Raw genomic sequence first — 12,957 nt, forward strand, 5'->3', positions numbered from 1 at the left:
TCACCCCAAAACAATGAATTTCACCTTCTTCTCAAGTGCTCATGGAACCTTCTCCAGGATAGATCACATCCTGGGCCATGAATCTAAACTTGATAAATTCAAAAAAATTGAAATCATTCCAAGCATCTTTTCTGACCACAATGTAGTAAGATTAGATCTCAATTACAGGAGAAAAACTATTAAAAATCCCAACATATGGAGGCTGAACAATACGCTTCTGAATAACCAACAAATCACAGAAGAAATCAAATTGTGCATAGAAATGAATAAAAATGAAAACACAACAACCCAAAACCTGTGGGACACTATAAAAGCAGTGCTTAGAGGAAAGTTCATAGCAATACAGGCATACCTCAAGAAAAAAGAAAAAAGTCAAATAAATAACCTAACTCTACACCTAAAGCAACTAGAAAAGGAAGAAATGGAGAACCCCAGAGTTAGTAGAAGGAAAGAAATCTTAAAAATTAGGGCAGAAATAAATGCAAAAGAAACAAAAGAGACCATAGCAAAAATCAACAAAGCCAAAAGCTGGTTCTTTGAAAGGATAAATAAAACTGACAAACCATTAGCCAGACTCATCAAGAAACAAAGGGAGAAAAATCAAATCAATAAAATTAGAAATGAAAATGGAGAGATCACAACAGACAACACAGAAATACAAAGGATCATGAGACTACTATCAGCAATTATATGCCAATAAAATGGACAATGTGGAAGAAATGGACAAATTCTTAGAAAAGTACAACTTTCCAAAACTGAACCAGGAAGAAATAGAAAATCTTAACAGACCCATCACAAGCATGGAAATTGAAACTGTAATCAGAAATCTTCCAGCAAACAAAAGCCCAGGTCCAGACTGCTTCACAGCTGAATTCTACCAAAAATTTAGAGAAGAGCTAACACCTATCATACTGAAACTCTTCCAGAAAACTGCAGAGAAAGGTAAACTTCCAAACTCATTCTATGAGGCCACCATCACCCTAATACCAAAACCTGAACAAAAATGCCACAAAAAAAGAAAACTGCAGGCCAATATCACTGATGAACATAGATGCAAAAACCCTCAACAAAATTCTAGCAATCAGAATCCAACAACACATTAAAAAGATCATACACCATGACCAAGTGGGCTTTATCCCAGGGATGCAAGGATTCTCCAGTATCTGCAAATCAATGTAATACACCACATTAACAAATTGAAAAATAAAAGCCATATGATTATCTCAATAGATGCAGAGAAGGCCTTTGACAAAATTCAACATCCATTTATGATAAAAACTCTTCAGAAAACAGGAATAGAAAGAACATACCTCAACATAATAAAAGCTATATATAACAAACCCACAGCAAACATTATCCTCAATGGTGAAAATTGAAAGCATTTCCCCTAAAGTCAGGAACAAGACAAGGGTGCTCACTTTCACCACTACTATTCAACATAGTTCTGGAAGTTTTGGCCACAGCAATCAGAGCAGAAAAAGAAATAAAAGGAATCCAACTTGGGAAAGAAGGAAAACTCTCACTGTTTGTAGATGACATGATCCTCTACATAGAAAATCCTAAAGACTCTACCAGAAAATTACTAGAGCTAATCAATGAATATAGTAAAGTTGCAGGATATAAAATCAACACTCAGAAATCCCTTGCATTCCTATACACTAATAATGAGAAAGTAGAAAAAGAAATTAAGGAAACAATTCCATTCACCATTGCAATGAAAATAATAAAATACTTAGGAATATACCTACCTAAAGAAACTAAAGACCTATATATCAAAAACTATAAAACACTGATGAAAGAAATCAAAGAGGACACTAATAGATGGAGAAATATACCATGTTCATGGATTGGAAGAATCAATATAGTGAAAATGAGTATACTACCCAAAGCAATCTACAGATTCAATGCAATCCCTATCAAGCTACCAGCGGTATTTTTCATATAACTAGAACAAATAATTTCAAGATTTGTATGGAAATACAAAAAAAAAACTCGAATATCCAAGGCAATATTGAGAAAGAAGAATGGAACTGGAAGAATCAACTTGCCTGACTTCAGGCTCTACTACAATGCCACAGTCATTAAGATAGTATGGTACTGGCACAAAGACAGAAATATAGATCAATGGAACTAAATAGAAAGCCTAGAGATAAATCCACACACCTATGGACACCTTATCTTCGACAAAGGAGGCAAGAATATACAATGGAGTAAAGACAATCTCTTTAACAAGTGGTCCTGGGAAAACTGGTCAACCACTTGTAAAAGAATGAAACTAGATCACTTTCTAACACCACACACAAAAATAAATTCAAAATGGATTAAAGATCTAAACGTAAGACCAGAAACTATAAAACTCCTAGAGGAGAACATAGGCAAAACACTCTCTGACATAAATCACAGCAGGATCCTCTATGATCCACCTCCCAGAATACTGGAAATAAAAGCAAAAATAAACATATGGGATCTAATTAAAATTAAAAGCTTCTACACAACAAAGGAAACTATAAGTAAGGTGAAAAGACAGCCTTCGGAATTGGAGAAAACAATAGCAAATGAAGCAACTGACAAACAACTAATCTCAAAAATATACAAGCAACTTATGCAGCTCAATTCCAGATAAATAAATGACCCAATCAAAAAATGGGCCAAAAAACTAAATAGACATTTCTCCAAAGAAGACATACGGATGGCTAACAAACATGAAAAGATGCTCAACATCACTCATTATCAGAGAAATGCAAATCAAGACCACAATGAGGTACCATTTCACACCAGTCAGAATGGCTGCGATTCAAAAGTCTACAAGCAATGAATGCTGGAGAGGATGTGGAGAAAAGGGAACCCTCTTACACTGTTGGTGGGAATGCAAACTAGTACAGCCACTATGGAAAACAGTGTGGCTATTCCTTAAAAAATTGCAAAGAGAGCTGCCTTATGACCCAGCAATCCCACTGCTGGGCATACACACCAAGGAAACCAGAATTGAAAGAGACACATGTACCCCAATTTTCATTGCAGCACTGTTTATAATAGCCAGGTCATGGAAACAACCTAGATGTCCATCAGCAGATGAATGGATAAGAAAGCTGTGGTACATATACACAATGGAGTATTACTCAGCTATTAAAAAGAATACTTTTACATCAATTCTAATGAGGTGGATGAAACTGGAGCCGATTATACAGAGTGAACTAAGCCAGAAAGAAAAACACCAATACAGTATACTGACACATATATTCGGAATTTAGAAAGATGGTAATGATGACCCTGTATATGAGACAGCAAAAGAGACACAGATGTATAGAACGGACTTTTGGACTCTGAGGGAGAGGGAGAGGGTGTGATGATTTGGGAGAATGGCATTGAAACATGTATACTATCCTATAAGAAATGAAGTGCCAGTCTATGTTTGATACTGGATACAGGATGCTTGGGGCTGGTGCATGGGGATGATCCAGAGAGATGATATGGGATGGGAGATGGGAGGGGGATTCAGGATTGGGAGCTCATATACACCTGTGGTGGATTCATGTCAATGTATGGCAAAATCAATACAGTATTGTAAAGTAAAATAAAGTAAAAATAAAATTTAAAAAAATGTAATGAAATGAAACATAAAAATAAATAAATACATAAATAAAAGAAAAAAAACAGAAATAGATGTTTTTCTGGAACTCTCTTGCTTTTTCGATGATCAAGCAGATGTTGGCAATTTGATGTCTGGTTCCTCTGCCTTTTCTAAAACCAGCTTGAACATCTGGAGTTCACAGTTCATGTATTGCTGAAGCCTGCTTTGGAGAATTTTGAGCATTACTTTACTAGCATGTGAGATGAGTGCAATTGTGCAGTAGTTTAAGCATTCTTTGGCATTGCCTTTCTTTGAGATTGGAATGAAAACTGACCTTTTCCAGTCCTGTGGCCACTGCTGAGTTTTCCAAATTTGTTGGCATATTGAGTGCAACACTTTCACAGCATCATCTTTCAGGATTTGAAATAGCTCAAATGGAATTCCATCACCTCTAGTGCCTTTGTTCATAGTGATGCTTCCTAAGGCCCACTTGATTTCACATTCCAGGATGTCTGGCTCTAGGTGAGTGATCACACCATCATGATTATCTGGGTTGTGAAGATCTTTTTTGTACAGTTCTTCTGTGTATTCTTGCCACCTCTTCTTAATATCTTCTACTTCTGTTAAGTCCAGACCATTTCGGTCCTTTATCGAGCCCATATTTGCATGAAATGTTCCCTTGGTATCTCTAATTTTCTTGAAGAGATCTCTAGTCTTTCCCATTCTGTTGTTTTCCTCTATTTCTTTGCATTGATCACTGAGGAAGGCCTTCTTATCTCTCCTTGCTATTCTTTGGAACTCTGCATTCAAATGGGTATATCTTTCCTTTTCTCTGTTGCTTTTTGCTTCCCTTCTGTTCACAGCTATTTGTAAAGCCTCCCCAGACAGCCATTTTGCATTTTTGCATTTCTTTTCCATGGGGATGGTCTTGATCCCTGTCTCCTGTACAATGTCACAAACCTCCAGCCATAGTTCATCAGGCACTTTATCTATCAGATCTAGTCCCTTAAATCTATTTCTCACTTCCACTGTATAATCATAAAGGATTTGATTTAGATCATATATGAATGGTCTAGTGGTTTTCCCTACTTTCTTCAATTTCAGTCTGAATTTGGCAATAAAGAGTTCATGATCTGAGCCATACTCAGCTCCCAGTCTTGTTTTTGCTGACTGTATAGAGCTTTTCCATCTTTGGCTGCAAAGAATATAATCTATCTGATTTCGGTGTTGACCATCTGGTGATGTCCATGTGTAGAGTCTTCTCTTGTGTTGTTGGAAGAGGGTGTTTGCTACGACCAGTGTGTTCTCTTGGCAAAACTCTGTTAGCCTTTACCCTGCTTAATTCTGTATTCCAAGGCCAAATTTGCCTGTTACTCCAGATGTGTCTTGACTTCCTATTTTTGCATTCCAGTCCCCTATAATGAAAAGGACATCTTTTGGGGATGTTAATTCTAAAAAGTCTTATATGTCTTCATAGAACCATTCAACTTCAGCTTCTTCAGTGTTACTAGTTGGGGCATAGACTTGGATTACTGTGATATTGAATGGTTTGCCTTGGAAACGAACAGAGATCATACTGTCGTTTTTGAGACTGCATCCAAGTACTGCATTTCAGACTCTTTTGTTGACCATGATGGCTACTCCATTTCTTCTAAGGGATTCCTGCCCACAGTAGTAGATATAATGGTCATCTGAATTAAATTCACCCATTCTAGTCCATTTTAGTTCACTGATTCCTAGAATGTCAAAGTTCACTCTTGCTATCTCTTGTTTGACCACTTCCAATTTGCCTTGATTCATGGACCAACATTCCAGGTTCCTATGCAATATTGCTCTTTACAGCATTGGACCTTGCTTCTATCACCAGTCACATCCACAACTGGGTATTGTTTTTGCTTTGGCTCCATCCTTTCATTCTTTCTGGAGTTATTTCTCCACTGATCTCCAGTAGCATATTGGGCACCTACTGAGCTGGAGAGTTCTCCTTTCAGTATCCTATCATTTTGCCTTTTCATACTGTTCATCGGGTTCTCAAGGCAAGAATACTGAAGTGGTTTGCCATTCCCTTCTCCAGTGGACCACATTTGGTCAGACCTCTCCACCATGACCTGCCCATCTTGGGTGGCCCCACAGGGCAAGGCTTAGTTTCATTGAGTTAGACAAGGCTGTGGTCCTAGTGTGATTAGATTGACTAGTTTTCTGTGAGTGTGGTTTCAGTGCATCTCCCTTCTGATGCCCTCTTGCAACACCTACTGTTTTACTTGGGTTTCTCTTACCTTGGATGTGGGGTATCTCTTCATGGCTCTTCCATCAAAGCACAGCCACTGCTCCTTACCTTGGACGAGGGGTATCTCCTCACCGCCCCCCTCCTGACCTCGAACATGGAGTAGCTCCTCTTGACACTCCTGTGCCCACACAGCCACCGCTCCTTGGACGTGGGGTAGCTCCTCCCGGCCACTGCCCCTGACCTCAGACGTGGGGTACTTTAGTAAAAGTAAAATACTAAAAACAACTCAAATATCCATCAAACATGGGGGAGGTACAATAACTGAGGCATATTCTCAACACAAAAAATTATGGAGTATGATAAGCAATAGATGGAGATAGGAAGGGTGCTATTGACTGAGAACTGCAAATTGCAAAATATACATATCGATATGGACTAAACTGTGTCCCTTCCCAGATTATGTTAAGCCCCTTATATGTCTTCCTTATAGGGCCTCCCTGGTGACTCAGGTGGTAAAGACCCTTCCTGGAATGCAGGAGATCCAGGTTCAATTGCTTGGTCAGGAAGATCACCTAGAGAAGGAAATGGTAACCCACTCCAGTGTTCTTGCCTGGAGAATTCTATGGACAGGAGCCTGGTAGGCTGCACGGGGTCACAAAGTGTTAGAAGGCAAAGGAGAAAAGGAAAGATGTACCCATTGAATGCAGAGTTCCAAAGAATAGCAAGGGGAGATAAGAAATCCTTCCTCAGTGATCGATGCAAAGAAATAGAAGAAAACAATACAGTGAGAAAGGCTAAAGACCTCTTCAAGAAAATTAGAGCTACTAAGGGAACATATCAAGAACCTCAGATATGCAGATGACACCACCCTTATGGCAGAAAGTGAAGAGGAAATAAAAAGCCTCTTGATGAAAGTGAAAGAAGAGAGTGAAAAAGTTGGCTTAAAGCTCAACATTCAGAAAATGAAGATCATGGCATCCGGTTCCATCACTTCATGAGAAATAGATGGGGAAACAGTGGAAACAGTGTCAGACTTTATTTTTTTGGGCTCCAAAATCACTGCAGATGGTGATTGCAGCCATGAAATTAAAAGATACTTACTCCTTGGAAGAAAAGTTATGACCAACCTAGATAGCATATTCAAAAGTAGAGACATTACTTTGCCGACTAAGGTCCATCTAGTCAAGGCTATGGTTTTTCCTGTGGTCATGTATGGATGTGAGAGTTGGACTGTGAAGAAGGCTGAGCACCAAAGAATTGATGCTTTTGAACTGTGGTGTTGGAGAAGACTCTTGAGAGTCCCTTGAACTGCAAGGAGATCCAACCTGTCCATTCTGAAGGAGATCAGCCCTGGGATTTCTTTGGAAAGAATGATGCTAAAGGTGAAACTCCAGTACTTTGGCCACCTCATGTGAAGAGTTGACTCATTGGAAAAGACTCTGATGCTGGGAGGGATTGAGGGCAGGAGGAGAAGGGGACGACAGAGCATGAGATGGCTGGATGGCATCACTGATTCGATGGAGGACATGAGTTTGAGTGAACTCCAGGAGTTGATGATGGACTGGGAGGCCTGGCGGTCTGCGATTCATGGGGTTGCAAATAGTCGGACATGACTGAGTGACTGAACTGAACTGAAAGGAACATCTCATGCAAAGATGAGCACAATAAAAGACAGAAATGGTATGGACCTAACAGAAGTAGAAGATATTAAGAAAAGGTGGCAAGAATACACAGAAGAACTGTACAAAATAGATCTTCATGAGCAAGATAACCACAATGGTGTGTGATCACTCACCTAGAGCCAGACATCCTGGAATGTAAGGTCAAGTGGACCTTAGGAAGAATCACTATGAACAAAGCTAGTGGAGGTGATGGAATTCCAGTTGAGCAATTTCAAATCCTAAAAGATGATGCTGTGAAAGTGCTGCACTCAATATGCCAGCAAATTTGGAACACTCAGCAATGGCCACAGAACTGGAAAAGGTCAGTTTACATTATTTTCCCAAAGAAAGGCAATGCCAAAGAATGCTCAAACTACCACACAATTGCACTCATCTCACACACTAGCAGTAATGCTCAAAATTCTCCAAGCCAGGCTTCAACAGTATGTGAACCGTGAACTTCCAGATGTTCAAGCTGTATTTAGAAAGGCAGAGGAACCAGAGATCAAATTATCAACATCCACTGGATCATCAAAAAGGTGAGAGAATTTCAGAAAAACATCTACTTTTGCTTTATTGACTATCCCAAAGCCTTTCACTGTGTAGATAACAAGAATCAGTTGAAAATTCAGAAGGACATGGGAATACCAGACCACCTGACATGCCTCCTGAGAAATCTGTATGCAGGTCAAGAGGCAAGAGTTAAAACTGGACATTGAACAACAGACTGTTTCCAAATCAGGAAAAGAGTGCGTCAAGGCTGTATATTGTCACCCTACTTATTTAAGTTCTATGCAGAGTACATCATGTGAAACGCTGGGCTGGATGAAATACAGCTGGAATCAAGATTGCCAGGAGAAATATCAATAACTTCAGATATGCAGATGACACCACCGTTATGGCAGAAAGCGAAGAACTAAAGAAAATCTTGATGAAAGTGAAAGAGGAGAGTGAAAAAGTTGTCTGAAAACTCAACATTCAGAAAACTAAGATCATGGCATCTGGTCCCATTACTTTCATGGCAAATAAATGGGAAAACAACGGAAACAATGACAGACTTTATTTCCTTGGGCTCCAAAATCACTGCAGAAGGTGACTGCAGCCATGAAATTAAAAGACCCTTGCACCTTGGAAGAAAAGCTATGGCCAACCTAGACAGCATATTATAAAGCAGAGACATTATTCTGTCACCAAAGGTCTGTTTAGTCAAAGCTATGGTTTTTCCATTAGTCATGAATTGATGTGAGAGTTGGACTATAAAGAAAGCTGAGCACCATAGAATTGATGCTTTTGAACTGTAGTGTTGGAGAAGACTCTTGAGAGTCCCTTGGACTGCAAGGAGATCCAATGAGTCCATCCTAAAGGAAATCGGTCCTGAATATTCTTTGGAAGGACTGATGTAGAAGCTGAAACTCCAATACTTGGGCAACCTGATGCAAAGAACCAACTCATTGGAAAAGACCTTGTTGCTGGGAAAGAGTGAAGGAGGGAAGAGAAGGGGAGGACAGGGGTTGAACCGTTGCATGGCATCACTGACGCAATGGACATGAGTTTGAGTAGGCTGCAGGAGTTGGTGATGGACAGGTAAGACTGGCGTGCTCCAATCCATGGGTTCGCAAAGTCAGACCCAACTGATCGACTCAACTGAACTGAACTGAGTGACTAACACTTTCACTTATGTGTTAGTATTTGGAGGTAGGGCTTTTAAGCAGAAAATTAAAATTAAATGAAATAATAAGGGTGGATCCCAAACCAATATGACTGGTACCTTTCAAAGGAGAGGAAGTAGCACCAGAAGTACCTGTGCACAGAAGAAAGGCCATGTGAAGATACAGCAAGAACACAGCCATGCAGAAGTCATGAAGAGGTCCCACCAGAAATCATTCCTGCTAGTACCTTGATCTTAGACTTCCAGCATCTAGAACTATAAGAAAATAAATGTCAGTTGTTTAAGCCACCCAGTCCCTGATTTCCTGTTACAGCAGCCCTAGAAGAATATATAGCAAATACTATATATTTTTTAATCTCTGTATGTGAGATAAAATTAACCATATAAGCAAAAACAAAATAGAAAGATAGCCATAAGTCAAAATATATTTATAATCCAATAAATGTATTTGAATTGAGATTTCCTCTTTAAGTTATAGGATTCAAATTGAGTTCAATGAAAATCCAGCTCTCCACATTTTTTAAAAGGCACATTTAAGATATAATATGAAAGCTTTAAACAGATGGGAAAATTGTGTCATGGAAATATTACCCAGAAAAGACACAGTGTAACATGTTAAAATTAGACAGTTTATAATAAATATGTAAATAATTAATAGTGTAAGTCAAAAGAAAATAATGTTGAAAGATATGTCTTCATTTTGACGTGGCCCTACCATGCTCTGGACAAAGGAAAAAGACATAACCACACAAATCCTAATATTTAGGGTCTGCATAAACAGTATGGAAACTTAGTGAGCCAAATCAATATTCAACTAAACTATCAGTTAAAGACATTCAAATAAAGACTTTCAAAAAAGCACATTTTCATGTACCTATTTATTAAAATGTTATGCTAAAAATATGTTCTGGTAAATTGAGGTTAAACAGGAAAGATGAAATATGGGGTTTTGAAAATAATGGATCCATCAAAAAAGAGAAAAGATGAGCTAGTCCAGAAAGTAGTGTAGTTGTGCAGCTAGGCTAAAATGCAATAATCCAAATTTTAGCAAGAGAATGGAAAACTGCAAGAGGAAGATATATGTCCATGAGGTGGAAAAAGGAGCGAGAATGCAAGCAAGAAACAGACAGACAAAAAGAGAGGCAGAGAGGGAAAGGAAGATTTTATTATTCTTACTAATTTACAGTACAGGGAAAAAATTTTTAAGAGGAAATATAGATATACTATTTGAATATACAAGAAACTGTATTTAAATGATCATTATAAAAACCACATCTACTAATTTTTAACTTTCAGAAATAATGTATAGTCAAAATATGAATATGGAATATGAGACATTAACCCTTGATAATAAAAATGTATACATACACACAAAGCATAAAAATTGAGAGCAGTGAAGGAAAAAGAATTGGAGGGATCCAAGAGCTCACAATATATTCTGAAAATATGAGGAGTGAAGAGATGCTGTCTCAAGCTGATGGCAGAATATATTCTGAATAAGTGTATTACTCAAAGTGAGAGAAATATCCAATAAAGAAATTAAAATAATACATATTGTTAAAAGAGGAGAGGGGAGGTTTAGAACTATTCTTAATCTTAACCTGAAAAAGTGAAAGTAAAAGTCACTCTGTCCCAGGAACATAGTCTATCATGATCCTCTGTCCATGGGATTCTGCAGGCAAGAACACTGGAGTGGGTAGCCATTTCCTTCTCCAGGGGATCTTCCCAACCCAGGAATCAAACCTGGGTCTCCCACATTGCAGGCAGATTCTCTACCATCTGAGCCACCAGGGCAACCCTAATCTTAACTTACTAGAATAAAAAATCAGTAACCTGTACAGTTAACCAATCAAGAAAAAAGCAATAAAAAGTGCAAAGAGAAAATGCAATACTAGCATATTATTTAGAGAAACACCAGTGAAAAAAATAAGAATGAAAAGAATTGAAAGTTTGTTCAGCATATGGATTGTCATAAGGGAGGACACTGAAACTTTTCATTATAAACCTGTGATCCTTTGATAAAGTTGAAAACAAAATCATTTTAAAAAATCAGTCTCTACCAAAAATCTATTTATAGTATAAGAGGAACACTTAGGATTCTTCTTAAAACTTATTTTATAACATTTTTTTTCTTCTCAACTAAGAAACAGGATGATCATTTCTCAGAAAGAGGTAAAATGAAGTTACTCGGAAGCACCAATGGAAGCACTAAGTTTTCCACTCCTGGGTCCATAAAGTGGCAGAAAAAAAGCAGCTACAATCAGATGTCACACTTGGAGAATGGAAGAATAAAAACAGTGCTCTGGGGAAGAGTAAAACAAATCAACTACTCTAGGATTAAAAATAAAAAGGTAATGCTTAAGGTCCGGATTAGTGTGCCTGAAAAAGGAGACCATGAACATGGAAATTAATTACACTTACAAGTTGTACTCTACTATTGTATAAGTAATGCTGTGAACATTGCTGAAGAGTCAGCAAAAGTAAGAAAAAGTTCAGGATGTCATCCCAAGGATGGGATCCAGGGAGAATCTCCAATGCACTGGTTGGAAAAGTCCAACTTTAACAGAAAGACATATATGGGAATCTTTTGAATGTTGCATTGGAAAACTGGGAATTTCTAGTCATTAACATGTGCCATCAGGATTTTTAAAAACATTTTTGTATTGAGAAGCACACAATACTTTCCATTTTACCTTCCTAATACTATTAATATATGGTTATAAATTGAATTTGGTATGCTCTGATATAATTCTGCTATGTTATATTCTTCAGTGCTTCATACAGGTAGCATAGTGTTATAAGCTTTGACCGAAATTGATCTGAATTCAATGAGTACGGTGACTTTATGTCAAATAGTTACTGTTTTGTCTTTGAGAAGGGAATGTGATAATTTTTATAGTATGTACTGGGAGACAATAAATTATGGGAGTGTGCTGCAACGCTGTGACCTTTTCAGTATTCAGTAGTTTGAATAGCTGGTCTTTCTATCCTATTTGATTTAACCTCCACTCACCATCAAGAAAGTTAATGAAAGATAAAACATTGTTTTAAATGGCACAGCATTAATCCTTTAAATGGCAGAAGTTGGAATGGGAACTGTTAAAACATTGGTAACAAATTTCAATGTCTCTGCTGTAGCTGCAAATCTTTAGACAGCATCCATTGACTTTGGATGATGGAATTGTGACCTGATAAAACCTTGATCCAGCACTTTTCAGGGTAATGGTATGTTACAAATGTACTTTCCATACATAGAGAGTAGACACAACCTTTGAAATAACATTGATGTTTTCCTCTCCTGAGCATCACATACAAACTATCTCTTGAGAATCCTACTTATAATGATATCCAATTACATCAATTTTATCTTTCAGTAACCCATGGCTAATCCTGAACCTTGGTGCGAGAGAGTTCTTATTTATATTGAATGAAATGTAACAGATATAAATCTATGTTTTACTGATGGGAGTTTTTGCTGGGTATTCCATAAATATGTATTAATTGAAGAGTAGCTAATGACTAACAAAAATCTAACATTGTAGATATTGTAGGTTTTCATATACGATCATTTTTTTATGATTGTAGAAATTACTTCACTGACCAGTTTTTTCCAAAATATTCAGAGTTAAATTTCATCTATATTTCAACACATTGGGAAACATAGTCAATTGTAAATAGATATTCCTTCTTTATTTTAGAGTATACTAAGTGATTTATTTTAATTATCAATATGTAAGGTTAGGGATTTTTTTGTAGAAAGCACTTACTGTATTTATTGCTTATAATGAACTTTTAAATGACTGACACAGAGCAGGCACTCAACAAATGT

This window comes from Oryx dammah, unplaced genomic scaffold (genome assembly GCF_014754425.2).
Source record: "Oryx dammah isolate SB20612 unplaced genomic scaffold, SCBI_Odam_1.1 HiC_scaffold_3, whole genome shotgun sequence".
In the NCBI taxonomy this organism is placed as follows: Eukaryota; Metazoa; Chordata; class Mammalia; order Artiodactyla; family Bovidae; genus Oryx; species Oryx dammah.